Genomic DNA, 14947 nt, shown 5'->3' with positions numbered 1-14947 from the left:
ATTTTTTTACACAATTTACACATTCATATAACACAACAAGCAACAAAAGCATCACTTTTTCACATTAGCTGTTATTACTGTGACTCAGAAGGGCAATATACTGAATCCTGAGTTATCCTGACGCATCCATTGGCTTGTGTGAATATTGGACAAGGCACTCCGGTATAGAAAAAAGCAATTGTATGATTGTGAGTTTGTGTGACTGGGTCAACAGGGCTTGTAGTGAAAGTGCTTTGAGAGCTCAAGAGTAGAAAAACACTTTTGAAGTACCCGTCGCTTTCTATGTACTTAGTGTCTAGTATCAGACCATCTCATGAGTCAGCCAGGTACAATGATAAAAACACACAGCAGTCATAAAATGAGATCTAATGGCTTGTGCATTTGGGCACAAACTGTCCCTTTGTTTCTGACAGTCAGCTTGACATCGAAACAAATGTACTTTAGTTTGAGCTGGTTTTTTGCCTGCACCGCATATTTTCTGAGACACCTCTGAGGGGATGCATCACCCAAGCAAACTGGAAAACCTAACCAAGTACTCTGGTGTCTAAATCTAAACAAACAGCAAGCAAAAGCATAATAAAGTGAAAAAGTAATACCAAAGAAAGTGTGAAAAATGATGCTTCCCTGTGGGATTTTAAGCTGTAGTCTCTAAGTGAAGGATGAGAGAGTTAAGCTTTCCAAACTGCACCATTGTTTTCATGAATAAATACAATTTCATGACTTTTTCAGAAGCTGCCTAAAAAACCTATCTACCCTCAGCCTGTTTGCCAAACAAGGCACTGAGAACAAACTCTTCTGGAAGCCTCACTGTTACATACTAAGGCATGAAGCAAGTACTGTGTTTATACTGAATTTTGAATTAAATTTCAATTTAGAATGTATAAAAAAGCCTATTTGACATTAATATTGGAAGATTAATAAATGTATCAGAGAGCAGCTGTGTATTTAACTAGGCGGTGTATTCAAAGCTGTGGCAGGAAGCCTTGTGTATATGTTTCCCACACTCACTGAAATTGGGTCTTATGACCCCATCCCCCCTTTTTGATTTCTGTGTTTTCATCTAGTTAGCTCTGGATTAATGGAGTCTAACTTGCTCATTTTCATATTATTTTGTTGTTGCTGACTGTTGGAGAAATCCCAGAATACCCAGAAAATATCAAGTACTCTCCCTGGGAGTACCTGTTGAAACTCAATATTCAACATTCAAACATGGAAACATGAACCTCGTTGCTGTGAGGTGACAGTGCTCCAACCACTCCACCAATGTGGTGTCTTATTAAAGATCATATCTCTATCAAAGCACACTGTTTCAAGTCACTCTCTGAGCAACCTCTGTTTTGAGATACCCCCATAACATTTAAAGGCCAGCAGTTAATTGTGGCAACCTGGGCAAATGTGATGGGAACACAGTTCTTGTGGTAGTGTCAAGGGCCGCCTTAAACTCTGTCAACACACGCCATAACAAAAATGCATAGAAAGGACATGTATAGTTTCACAGATTCACAGATCTAATCCAACTCAGGAGATTCGGGTCAAATATGATCCAGAACAACCCCAGTGTACAACACTTTATAGTACCTTTGCAATCGTTTAATAGGGTTAAACTTAGACTCCTGAAGTGTGGCTCCTTACCTTTAACTTTTTGTTGGCTGATAAAGCCAAGAAAAGAAGCTATAACAGAGTGGTGAGAACCAGCAGTGCCCAAGTAGTTGTGTATGCTGATCACTTGGCATTCATATCAAGTGACCAGCACAACACGACACAGTTACACACTGTAGCTTTAATTAAAAGCTAGATACAAAGCTAGACGATCCCATTTATCAGACAAGTACTGACTCTTATCCACTTTTAATTAGAGAGCATTAGTTGTCTTAATAAAACCCCACTTCACATGACAGTAAAGCATTAAAACAAGAAAGGCGGTCCGGTAGCTTCGGATTCACTGTTCCATACCTAAGACATCATCTCTAAGTACATGTTCTCCGATAAGATTGCCAGCTAAAAAATGAATAAATAAAATTACAATCACAGTCTGACAGCTGCAGTATAATACATCTCATTTTACTGCTGAGCTTTTAGTCTTGGCCCATTAGCAAAAAATCTGGTGTGGTGAGTCCTGCTGATGGTCCAAACCTGAGAGCTCAGCAAGCATTAAATCAAGATCTATTACAATGAAGGTGCTACACGACATTTACTGGTTGTTGCAGCATCTTTTGAATAACTATAAGTCCTTAAATCCACAACATTAAAAGCAAAGAACAGAGTGCCTCAAATAGTTATTTCATGTGGGGGTGGGTTTTTTCTGCTTAGTTATTGCCAATTTCTTATTTTGCACCTGCATCTTAGACAGATTAGCTCTGCAGTCCTTCTGTTTTCTTGTATAATACAACATTCAGTGGAGTGGAACAGCTCATTATGAATTTCAACGATTACATATTAAGAAGGGGAAAACTTTAGAGTCTTTGGCCAGTGAAGCATTTGTAGCACTGAGGTGACCCTGAGGATTGAAAAGCAACATGACTTCAAAATTTACTGGGGAGGGTTTCCAAGGTCTAGTTGTTAGGCAAACCGCCCGCCCCTGAGACGTAATAAATAATGATGAGTGCTCAAATCCAAGGTTGCAGGATATTTGTGTGTACAGTGTGTGTGCATCTGGCCATGAGAATTTTGATCCATTTGTGTGGGTATGCATGTTTGGCCTTTCAGGTTGGAGAGTCTCACCCATCCTAACAAAGGTTAAGCAGGAGAAAATTCTAAAACTGAAAACTATATGTAGATAGATAGATAGATAGATAGATAGATAGATAGATAGATAGATAGATAGATAGATAGATAGATAGATAGATAGATAGATAGATAGATAGATAGATAGATAGATTCACAGTTGGCATAAACATACTGACTGCTTCACGTATCAGCACTGCATAAGGATCGATCGAAACATAATTTTAAGCTACATGGGCGTAGACCCTTAAAGGACAGGATATTTTGGGGCAGTTTTGATGATGGAAATAAAGCTGTGAAAATAAAATAAAAATCAAATGTTTATCCTGCTTCTTCTGCCTTCATTGACGCATGAGTCAGGACACAACTCTGCAGAGGAATGGTGTTGTCAAACAAGACTCTGATCTAACTATCCAGCTTATTATCTGATAGCGATCTCCTCAGGCAGATTCGATTGCCTTCACAATGTCTCCAACTTAATCACAGCATTCTCTCCCTCCCCTGCCTAGATTATCCCCTCCTACTGAGGAATCAATTTGCCTGTCACTGAAACATGGTCCATGCCTAAAGAGGGTGAAGGAAAGTCTCTTTGATGCAGGTAACTGGAATTCAATTATGTTCCCGTGGCGGCATGAAACTGGAATGTGAAACAATAGAGGGATAAAGGATAAAGAGAGGGAAAAAATGGAGGAGAGAAACATGCTTGTCAATGAGCATGCACGTGTATTGAGTTTGATAAGACACTTTTTGCATGTTCAGAAATTTCATGTAAATTAATAACTAACAGAATTATCATCCTTACCTCAAACTTGCCAAAGTTACCTTGGTGAGTCTTTGATTTTCCAGCTAGCACTGCTAGCAAGTTGTTAGACTGAGATTAGATGTGGTTCAGATATTACCCTGCATGATGGATGAATAAGGAGCTTTTTGATCTCTTCCTGCAGTGTGCCCTGCAGGAGGTCAAAGTTGCCACTTATCATTTGAAATATCTCAACATTTATTCCCTGAATTAGCATAAAACTTGGTAAAAAATTCAAGTGTATTTCCTCAGGGTTCCTCTAGGGCCACCATGGGGTACACATTTGTAGTTGTGTGTGATGAGTCTCAACAGTCCTTGGATGGACAACCATTTTATATCTCTCGCTCTCATTTTAAATGCTTTTCATCCAACTTGAGACATGGTGCCAAAATAATCATGTATTGAAATATACATGAGCGAATTCAACAGCAGCAAGATCTTGGTTTAAGTGCAACTTCCAAGGGAAATTTAAAAAGTTTTTCGAAACCTTTCAGGCAAAGTTTTTCAGTCTGTGTTATTAATATTATCAAATTTGAAAGGTGATTTTCTACATGCAGACCTCAATCTCGATGGTGATTTGGAATTAATGTTGGGACAGTGCTTTAAGATGATTGTCTAAATAAATGTTCCAGGCTTGTTTCAACAAGACATTTGTGCAATCATCTGATAACAATCTGAATTTATTCCAGTACTTTTGTTTTATGGCAAATTCGTTATGGTAATACGTCTTCAAAACTCACTATCTCATAAGCCTAATAACTTACTTGTAATTAAGTACTAACAGTTGACACTAAGCTGGTAAGCAAGATGCTTATAAGACATTATTTTGACAGTTATATTATATTGGCATGATAATGTGCATTTTATGCTAACGCATTGGTCTGTCTAAATATAAATGTAAAAAAAGTTGTTTAAAATGAATAATCAGACCTCATATTACCATTTCACCCCAATAGATCACTCTGCTTTCAGACTGATGCCTTACTTGTGGTTCTTAGGGTATTTCAGAGTAGGACGGGAGGCGGAGCGCTCAGCTTTCAGTTTGGATTCAGGAGACAGACACCACCTCTACTTTTAAGATTAGGCTTTAAAAACTTGTGATAAAACATATAATTAGGTCTGAATCAGGTGACCTCAACAACTAACCAAGCTATGCTGCCATAGGCCTAGGCTGCTGGCAACTTCCCATGATGCATGGAGCATTTCTTCTTCAATCCTTTTCATGTAATCTTCATTCCCAACTGGTGACTCAGCTTCCTTGAATCTTGTCATAACCAAGTTCAGGGAGGTTCAGTTAATTTCTGATAAAAAGGAGTTTTTCCTTTCCACTATTGCCAAGTGCTTGTTCATAGGGAACTGTCTAAATGTTGGGTTTTCTCTCTATTATTGTATAGTATTTACCTTAAAATGTAAACCACCTTGAGGCCTATTCTGCTTTGTTTTTTTCTTAGCTAAATTAAAAGGCTTGAGAACATTCAGTCAATCAAGTTATTTGTCTGAAATTTCTGGTTGACCCTGCAGCTGTTCTACTTGCCTGTTTTATTAGACTGGACAAGGCAGGAGTTTCCATTATCGGCGCTTTGTTAGCTAACATGCTAAAGGAGTTGTTAAAAACTTATCTCTGCACTTTAACATCACATGTTGGTCAAGGTGGTTAGTAGGAGAACATTCATCTGCTAAGATGATAAATCATAGAGTGCATTCTTGCTAATACTAGCTCTGTTTCCTCATAAAGCACAGACCATATAACTGAGCTCGAAGCAGCGTTTTTACTACTCTCTCATCTGTCTCCTGTTAGAGATTTATCGAAAATAAATGTACAAATCACCAGGCCTTGCAGATTTAGCAGCTCAAGCCACTGTTAACAGGACGTAGACACTCAAACATTTGAGGGATGCTACAGATTTCAGTGGAACTGGATACAAGCAGAGTCAAGCTTGCCTCCAAAGGCAATTGTCATGGCCTGGGTCTAGGGACCCAGGGCTCAGGCATTTTCAGTGTATGTTTATGTTTATGTTTTCCGTGTTGTATTGGTTTGCTCTCCATCTCTCCATGTGTCTCTGTGTGAGCTTCCGGAGGTGTGGGTTCGCTGAGGAGACTGCGAACCCGGAAGTGGTCTACTCGAGAGACGGCCGCACCTGCCGCTCGTCGTCCTCTGCCAGCTGCAGCAGATTACGCTCGTCTAGGAACGGCATTTAGGACTGCAGCTGAGCTGAGGCCGACGCTGGATCCTTGAGTCAGAACTCGTCAGTACTGCCGTGAGCTTTTACGTAACCTCCGCGGAAACAGATCCCCTGCTAACCCTCTGCCTTTTGTGTTACCAGGAATCGGGAGCGGAGTACGCCTCTAAAGTCACGGTGTGGGAATTGGAGTTTTTTGGAGTCGCCACCTTTCACTTCTCACGGACATCTGCACTGTGTGGGATTCAGGGAGAATCACCACGGGACCACAGTGCTGGGATTTTGTATATAGTTGTGTGTTTTTCACCTCCTGTAAATAAATCCACTGTCCTTCACTTAGAGTCTCGCATTTGGGCCCTGCTTTCACTGTCACTCCACGGTCTGCCATCGCAGCCCGTGACAGCAATAGCCACAAGACGGCATGAATTTAAATATATGATCAAACAGACCAGAACCCTGATGACCAAATGCTGTTTGAGATGACAGGAGAGAAATGTCCATTCTTAGATTTCACTGGACAAGCACTGCTCTCCTCGCATTCCCTGATTAAATACCACTCTCTGAATCTTATCAAAAAAAAACAAGACAAAAAACCCCAACTGAAATAAATCAAAATAAAATCCCCCAGACCTTCACTTTGCTGCTTTTATGTATGAAATTACTCTATACTCTTGTCTTGCTGACATTGTTATGTATCCTTGGATTTTGTCCAAATAATGACCCACTGCCTAACCCTCTGACCTCCAGCTGACCTGTTACTTGCTACTACTAGTCAATTAACTTTTTCAATGAAATACAGATACCGCCACCACCCTGGCCCATCACTTGGCCCACTCATGCATAGGGCACTTGGGGTCGAATGCCAGACCAATAAATCTGACCAGAAAATGGAGATCTGCTCAACCCTGTTTACTTTAAAGAGCCCTCTCTGACTCTCTCTCTCAAACTGATTCATAGCCCCAGGCGTGAAGGATGATGGAAGGCTGACTGAACAATGAACACCTGTGTGTGAGTGTGTGTGCATGCATGTGCCTAGCCAAGCAGAAAGAATGACCTTGCCAACCCTGATGTCTCCAGTGACTGTTGGAGAATTCATTGACAGTCTTTGACTACTGTTTCTTTTGCTGGAGCATCCATCTGGGTCTGTTCTGAAGGCACACATTTCCTTTCTGTTTGCATTAGCATGCACCTTGGGTGTGTGCAGATGGAAACAACAAAGAAGTTTAAATTCCTTAGGATATACTGAAGATACATTATTAATCAGATTTGTGCTGTGCATATGACAACTTGAATACCAAGATATTGCAAAGATATTGCCGATGATGTGTCTACCATCACATTTATATGCAGTCTATGCTTAAAGAAAACTAGCCGGGGAATAAAGAGACAATATGAACTAAATTCTAAGACTAAAGTCACTGACATCGTCCTTTCAAATCCAGTTGCATCCAATTTAAAAGTTTTCATGGCAAGATGCATTTTAATGTTAAGTATAGCAAGGTCAGGTGGGAGGCAGAGGCAGCCTAAAGCTACTCTCTGCCAAAGCAAATCAACCCAAAAAATCAGATTCTGTATAAACAAAATGCAGTTTGGGACAGATACAAGAAAGATGCCTTCTGCTGCCAAAAACATCTAAAATTACATTCCCTTCTGCTTACTTAGAGACTAATCAGAAATGAAGGAAGTTATTCATTTACCCACAAGAAGCCTATTATCAGAACAATTTTTTCTCCATTTTTGTCTTTTCAGTCACAGTGGCGATTTAATAGCAACAAAAAATGTAGCAGAAACAATTCTAGGCAGACCAACTTTGACTTAAACACATAATAAAAACTAATTAACTACTCAATCCATAACACTCCCTGCAGAGCCTGTTCCTCAACGGATTCTCTCCAGTCAAAAAATTCTGATCCTGTGAAAATGTAATTATGTAGATCTTGAATTTAATACAAACTGTCTACCTTATAAGATATCCAGGAAGAAAAATCGTCTCATATTGAAGCCATCTTTTGTTTCCCTCAGGGAACAATGGTTATATGCATAAACTTCACTTTAATAGTTAGCTGTCAGCACAGAAAACACCTTCAGTTATTTAGGCAACAGTGGTGGAAAACATATTCAGATACTGTAGTTAAGTTCATACACACCAAAGGGAAAAGAAAAGTCAACTGCAAGTGAAAGTTCCACATGGAGAATCCTACAGAAAATATAGTTGAAGTTGCTAAGAATACGGCAAAAGTACTGTTTTTATCCTTCTGACTAATTTCGGGCCCGATTAGCTTATTAATTACTGAAGCATCGGTATGCAAGCAGCGTGTCACGCCTCTATCTTCTGGAGTTAGAGCCAGTTTGAACTACTATACAGGGTTTTATAAACAAGAACATCAGATAAACTTGAACGTTTGTCAGATGATTAATAGCAGAGGAAAGAAGAGAAAGCATTTTATTATACACAAATCTGTTTTCAGTTTTTCTCTAATGCTGACTGGTGCTCTTGGTGAGATATTAGACTACTTGAACATTTGCTGAAATTAAACCATGTGAGCTGTTAATGATTCACAGACATCTGAAACACCAGACAACAATCGCTCAGTGCTTTAATTTTTAGCTTTTAACAAAAAAAGAAGCTTTTTTTGTATCTGCTGTGAGACATGTCAGCTATGTGTCATATAATAAGGAACAGAATGCACAACATGAAAAATGAAGTGAAGGGACAGCATTGAAGCCCCAGAACTGCAGAGAACTGCAGAGCATTTCTGGATCCTCAAAGACAAATTTATGATACACAGAATTTAACGCGTGAACTAAATTCATTCAACTTTCATACAAATGTAATCAGGCACATTCATCTCTTCCTGTCTCTCTCTCTCTGTCTCAGTCCTGTGTGTGGTAAAGTTTAGCTGACCCTCCTAACTATTACTGTCATCACCCTCTCTAATGTCAGGCCCTTTGCTGTGCTAAACGAAGCCACATTTCACCACCATATCAGGAATCCACGGACTCGGACACCTAATGCTTTTAACTCCGATACACCTGTGTGTCCCACAACATCACAGGCCATTTCCCCTCTCCTCAGACAAACAAGAACAAGCACCAACACACACACACACCATCCCTTAGACAAATGGTAACTTTTCTTTTTCACTGAGAGTCGACTTTGTTACTGATGAATGATGGACCTTGTTTCACCATTAAGATCAGAAGGATACATTGCTTTGCTTTTTCATTACTTTGGTAATCAATGCATCTTTGAGGAGAACGGGTATATTTAAAAAGACAAATGCTGCCTCAAAATTCTGCTATTATCTGTCATATTATCATATATTACCTATCAGTGACTATCTAAAATGCATAGGCACATAATTTATGAATTAATTTTAACAAACAACCTAAAATCACTCTTTGTACAGTAACATTTGCATCGGTCATTAGTCCTAACTTTCTACACAATGTTATAAGTGACACTCAGATCCATCTCAAAAGTCATCAATACAGTGTATATAAAAGAAGGCTGTAGCATTTTTAACTCACATTTTAAAGCCCCAAATTTAGCATTATCATTATCATGGAGCCAGAAGATTGTATGTTTTTTAGATACACTGGATCCTACCTGCTAATTAGGGCTAAGTAACAATTCAAATGAGCTAGTAGAATTTTAATCAGACAAACTGGAACACACACTCAGGGGAGTAAACCACATAGCAAGCCATAGCATTTGTCAGATAGTTACACTGCATCTTCCAAATGTTAAAAGGGTGGCTCCTGTGGCACAGACTTGTTATACTCAGCCATACAGTTAGCCTCTATGAGATGCTGTTATTGAATCTTTGTAGTTGGTGTAACTTTGTTGGGTTTTTTGGTGTTTTAATTTCTTTGGTGAAGAGGACCCATTTCCAACAATAAAACCTAGGTATGATGATTCATATCTTGAGTCTGAAGGTGCAGAGATTAATTTAAATGTCTCGCCATGGCTTGCAACATATGTTTGTGGCCAATCTCCAGCCAAATATGTAAAAGTAGGAAGGGAGATGTCTCCTACTGAACATGCTGGCTTTCACAAACTGCAAACCCACTGCTCTGTTTTTTTCATAGATTATTTTATCAGAGAATAGTATCCTTTCTTTCTATTTAATAACCTCAAAAAATGACTCTGTACCTTTAAGAACTTGTCATTTGAAATGAAGAGCTTACTTTCAACTCCTGTTTATTTTGAAAAGCAGCATCCATAAAGCGCAGCTTTATCAATGGCCATTGACGGCCCTTCCTAAGATTATTTTGGTCCTGAAATGTAACTAGAAAATTAAAAATATTCATCCTCTTTTCATTCCACACCATGATGGACCGTATCAGTGCAGAGCAAACTAAGGACACATTTTTCCTTAATTTCAACTCTTCTGTTTTAATCATTTAAAGGCTAAGACTTCTCTTTAGGCTGGGTGTCCGTGAATGCAAAAGCATGAACTAATGGTTAAACCAGCAGAAAAATATTCCCCATCCCGTAGACACATTACAGGGTTTTGACACATCATTTTTAAATTGCAGTTATCAAAACTATGAGAACTCCTGTTTCATAGTAAAACAAACCACAAAGGGCTACCTCGTCCAAAAGTCACATGCGAAATACATATAATGCAGTAAAACTAAGTCACTTTACTATACCTAAATTACCTGTCTGGGATTTTGTATCAAATAAAATCCCAACACTGTGATGCATTTATGATCCACAAACATTGTTGTCTGTATAACTAAACTACCACCACTTTGGTGTTCTGTAAAAGGTCATGACTTTTCTTGAAACCTGTGATGCTGCAAAGTGCAGTCTGCACCAAAACCAACATAATGTTCTTTCCCCAGGCACACTCGCTCACTGTGTCTAATGCATATTTTAACAGCTGTTATTCAGCCCACTTCATAAAACCACTCACAATTTATAAATGAAAGAAGGCCAACCAGAACTATGGACATTTAGGCGTTTAAGGATAAAGAGAAAAAAGGGAAGAGAAAAAAAAGCATAATGTCCTCTATGCACACACACACATAAACACACGCAGTTACAGGAACACATACTCTTAGTTTCCTTGGCAGTGCTTTTTGCTTGGGTTAAATGTAACTTCAGAAAGGCCAGGGTGCGCAGGCCTCCCAGACTTCAGCTCAGCCCACATAATTCTCTTTGCATCATTACCGCTGCAGAAACCTTGAGCCAATAAACAGCTCAGTGGCAATGCTCTTATTTAAAGGCAAGAGGGGAAATGGAAAAATACACACACATAGCAACACAAATGCTCCGTCTGCCATGCTACCCAGCAAACACTTGTACATTAAAATGCAATAACATGCTTTAAGATTCAGAATCATACCACACACACACAGACACACACACACAAACAGTTTAAACACAAGGGAACACACTAGTGTGCACACGCACACACACTCTTCATTAAATTCCAAGCAGGCTGAATTTAGATCTGAGAGGTGTAATTAATAGTTGGAATATACACTTAGCGCTATTAAAGTCAACCCTCAGGACTTTTCACTGTAGAGGAACTTTCAAATAATTAAAACCTGTAATCAGATCCATGCACAAGTGGCCGGTGCACGTCTAAAGATAGATGTGTGCTTCTTGTTTCTCCTCATCCCAAGACAATATTCATCTCTGCAGAGGAAAGGAAATGAGGAATAAATAAAAGAAGACATTGGCAGCAGCGGAATAATTATACGCCACTCTATCCAATCTACATAAATAAACGCTCACCAGGCGAGAGGGAGAGAGAGGGAGAGGGGGGAGCGCTTACGGTTATGGTTAAAATCATTTTTCAGGCCGCGGCCCACTGCAATTTGAGGCGTGTTTATGGCTGCAAGCATGTTTTACATTGTAGATGAAATATTTGGTTTAGTTTGGCCGGGCAACAGCCGGTGAGTCACAGCGCAGGATTGATGCTGAGTGTGTATCCTACTGTGACATTAACCATTCATCTCTAACCTACAGCAAAGCAACACCAGGAACTCAACGAGATTTCCTTAAAGCATTATTGGATGATCTATTTTTAATGTGCCTCGAGGACCTCCTCTGACCTGCCATGTGATAACTGTTTTAAAAGATATGGCCTGGCCCTATAATTCTAATGCAAGTTAGTCACAAGTGGCTTTGTAAATGGGTTGGAGCTGGATGTGGACCTCACCACACCCGGTTCTGCACTTATGATAAAGTACCGTCGTAAGACAAACATCCTACAGGGACAGAACACCAGTTTGCAGTTTGAAAAACGTTAATATTTCAGTGTAGCAGTGTCACGGTGGCGCCGCCAGCATTTACATTTGGTCACGGGAAATGGAAAATTTTCACTTTAATGAAAGAAACTAAAAATGGCTCGGTTATTGTTTAGTGACGCCTCAGTTAGTTATTATCTTAATAGGATATAGTATTGCTGTGGATCTTACACATGTAGCCACTGTAATTACACCGTTGTTCCAATTATAGGTGGAGCTAAGGGGTCTTAGTTTTCGTGACAAAGCACTAGAGTCCCCCTGGGAACAACCAAAGTGGAGGTTTGAGGGTTATCTCATTCCAATATGTAAACAATACACTTTGAGAAGTAATTCAGTTAAAATAAACCCACATTTATCTGTTATTATTATTATTGTAGGGTCTTTACCTTGCAATGTAAAGTGCTTTGAGGTGACTGTTGTTGTTATTTGGCGCCTTATAAATAAAATTGAACTCAACCCAACTGAAGTGACTTGTAGTGCCAGTGAAATATGCTGAGAAGACTTTTGAGTGACTGTAGGAACACAAGAATGGGAGGAATAATAAGAATGTCACTGTGTGACAAAGAGTATGGATATGAGACTGCTCTAAAAGCAAATCAGGAGTTGCCATGGCAATCAGCAGGTGCCTCTCTAACACTAAAGTGTCATTTTAAAACTGAAATTTATTCATTTTTTATTGGAAATTGGACCTGAAATTGATTCCTGATCCTATACAGAGTTAGTTTGGTCTCTCACATACAGTAACTCTGAAATCAGCAGTGGCTGAATGTGAGCACATTCTCTCAAGTTCTGCAGAAATTTGAGGCTTTATTTGGGTCATTGCATGAGGCAAATACTGTATTTGTTACTCAGCCTGGCATCTTTAGGTAAATGTTTCAATAAAAAAGGTTGTGCACGCAAAACATATAAAGGAGCCTGCAAAAAAAGAAGAAGACTTGTTTTGCTGAAACTACCAAAAGGACTCTTATCGTGCAGCGTGTGTCTGTTCTTCCAGTTAATCCACAGATTCTTTCTGCTTCCTCCCACAGCCCAAAGATGGAATGATAATGAGCAGATTCATCCACAGTGATGGAGGAATAATGCAATCATTAGCTGCAGTTGGATTAAAAAATGAACTTTAATTTAAATAAGTGTAACAATAGAATCTTGCTTTACTTGAATGCATGAGCAATAATAATGTAATGATACACTATTTCATAGCACAGCCTACAACATGGTGGGCTTTTTTTTTCTTGAAAGTACATTTTTATGATAATACAAATGTCACTCCAGGGCTTTTGTTTAAATAGGGGGACTAGTTTTATTACTGTGTGCTGTATTGGTGTTTTTGATAAGGCTGCACTCTGTTAAAGGCCGGGGTGTACAACTTTTTAAAGTATGTCAAGTGTGTAAATAGGATAAACGAGGAAAACAGCAGAGCAGCACTAGAGAGAATCTAGTGCTAAAGTAGAGACTTTATCAGGTCTTGTGCATGCAGAATGGGATTTCAACAACTTTTTTAGATAAATGCTAATTTAAAAATAAGCATCTGTGCAGAACTAAAAACAGGTTTCACTGAGATTAAGGTCTATCCACAGACAAACTGTGAAATTGCCTAATATGCATCACATTGCAGTTCCGAGGCAACACTAATTTTAGTTTCAGAGACAAGCTGCTCTGCTAAATAAGCCATAGAAAATCCAAAGTGAAGATACAAAGTTTGGGCTTCGTATTGCATTCATCTTCCCCGCTAGCACCACATGTCCAGTTTATCTGATAGGAAGCCATGAGTCAAAGTCCGTGTTCACAGCTGCTATCTGTTTGCTCAATCAAGACACTTGTTGCCTTTAGCTGTTTACACTTACTCGGCAAAGGTCCGCTGCTCCAGCTCCAAGGCTGTTTGGGGATGCTGGAGTCCCCCAGGCTTATCGGGGCCTTGATGAGATAGCACACCAATAAACAGCTACCCACACATCTTCACACATATGCACACACACACAATTATACACAATAAGATATATGCATTCACACACTGATGCACAAATATACACATGCACATAGACTCAAACACACAGATAGCAGCAGTTCAGATCAGCACCAGCATGCATCAGTGGATCTGGAAGGCAGGGTGCTGGTGTGGCTCATCAGTTCATTGGCATTGGCACTCCATCTGCCCTTCCATCGGCCTGTCCATCTGTCCGCTCGTCTATATGTCAGTACCAAAACGAAATGCTATGGCTTCCCTTCCTGAGCTCAGCTGACAGACTAACCATGCGTCACTTGACTCCAACACGCTACTGCTGCTACTTTAGCTGTTTCACAACCTCCTGTAATCCAGGATCTCACTTAGTGTCCAATCATTCAAACACTGTTTGTTAGTGCAAGTGTGTCAGCGACAGCCTGTTTTAGATATGTGGCAATGAATTTTATTTAATAAATAAAAATGGTAAATTCAGCATGAGCATAACTGGGATCCTGATTTAGGTAAAACTGCATTGCAAAAATGACACATGGGGATAGCAAGATTGAGGACCAGTCGACACTGGGTGGTGTTAGCAGACGTCGCTGGCGTGCACCGAATGGAATAAATCACACACTGTCATTCGTTGCACCGTGCCAACAATGAGATGAAGAAAAATGTTTTTTAAGACGCTAATGGGCCTCATCAGTAAAAATGAACCAAAAGACATATATTTTAAATATTTACCTTTTTTTCCTGTCATTTAATCAATAAGGTAATTTTTTTAGGCATCTGAAAATGTTTCATATTAACATTAAACAAGAAAGAAAGTGCTTATGATTACAACAAGTGGACATGTAATATGTGATGGCGCTGCAGGCAGACTGAGTTTTAGTAGGACTTAAAAGCCAATGTCGCATTAAAACACAGAGCAGTTTTATAAATCAAAGCATCCAGATACTAACAGCTTTGCAGAGGGTTAAAACAACAAGAAAAAAACACAAAATAGATCTTTTAATTAAAAATTTAAAAAAGTAA

At 39.3% G+C, this 14947-nt stretch overlaps 1 long non-coding RNA gene across 2 annotated transcripts in view; it reads right to left on the bottom strand.

Moving 5' to 3' along the window:
* Window positions 1-13893, bottom strand: part of LOC146696388 (uncharacterized) — a 30204-nt gene extending 16311 nt beyond the window's left edge. The window contains exon 1 of one of the 2 annotated variants that reach the window (XR_014923095.1): window positions 13815-13893. This is a non-coding gene — a long non-coding RNA (uncharacterized LOC146696388). Of the gene's footprint in view, window positions 1-11265; window positions 11343-13814 lie in introns of those variants that run through there. The other variant, XR_014923094.1, reaches the window with a different exon arrangement.
* Between the last annotated feature and the right edge of the window lie 1054 nt (window positions 13894-14947).

The sequence above is a fragment of the Copadichromis virginalis genome, linkage group LG12 (genome assembly GCF_057382275.1).
Source record: "Copadichromis virginalis isolate Kocher_CV1m ecotype Utaka linkage group LG12, C_Virginalis_male_GT1.1, whole genome shotgun sequence".
In the NCBI taxonomy this organism is placed as follows: domain Eukaryota; kingdom Metazoa; phylum Chordata; class Actinopteri; order Cichliformes; family Cichlidae; genus Copadichromis; species Copadichromis virginalis.
Note: the sequence above shows the minus strand (reverse complement) of the source record. Positions and strands in the feature narration are given on the sequence as shown.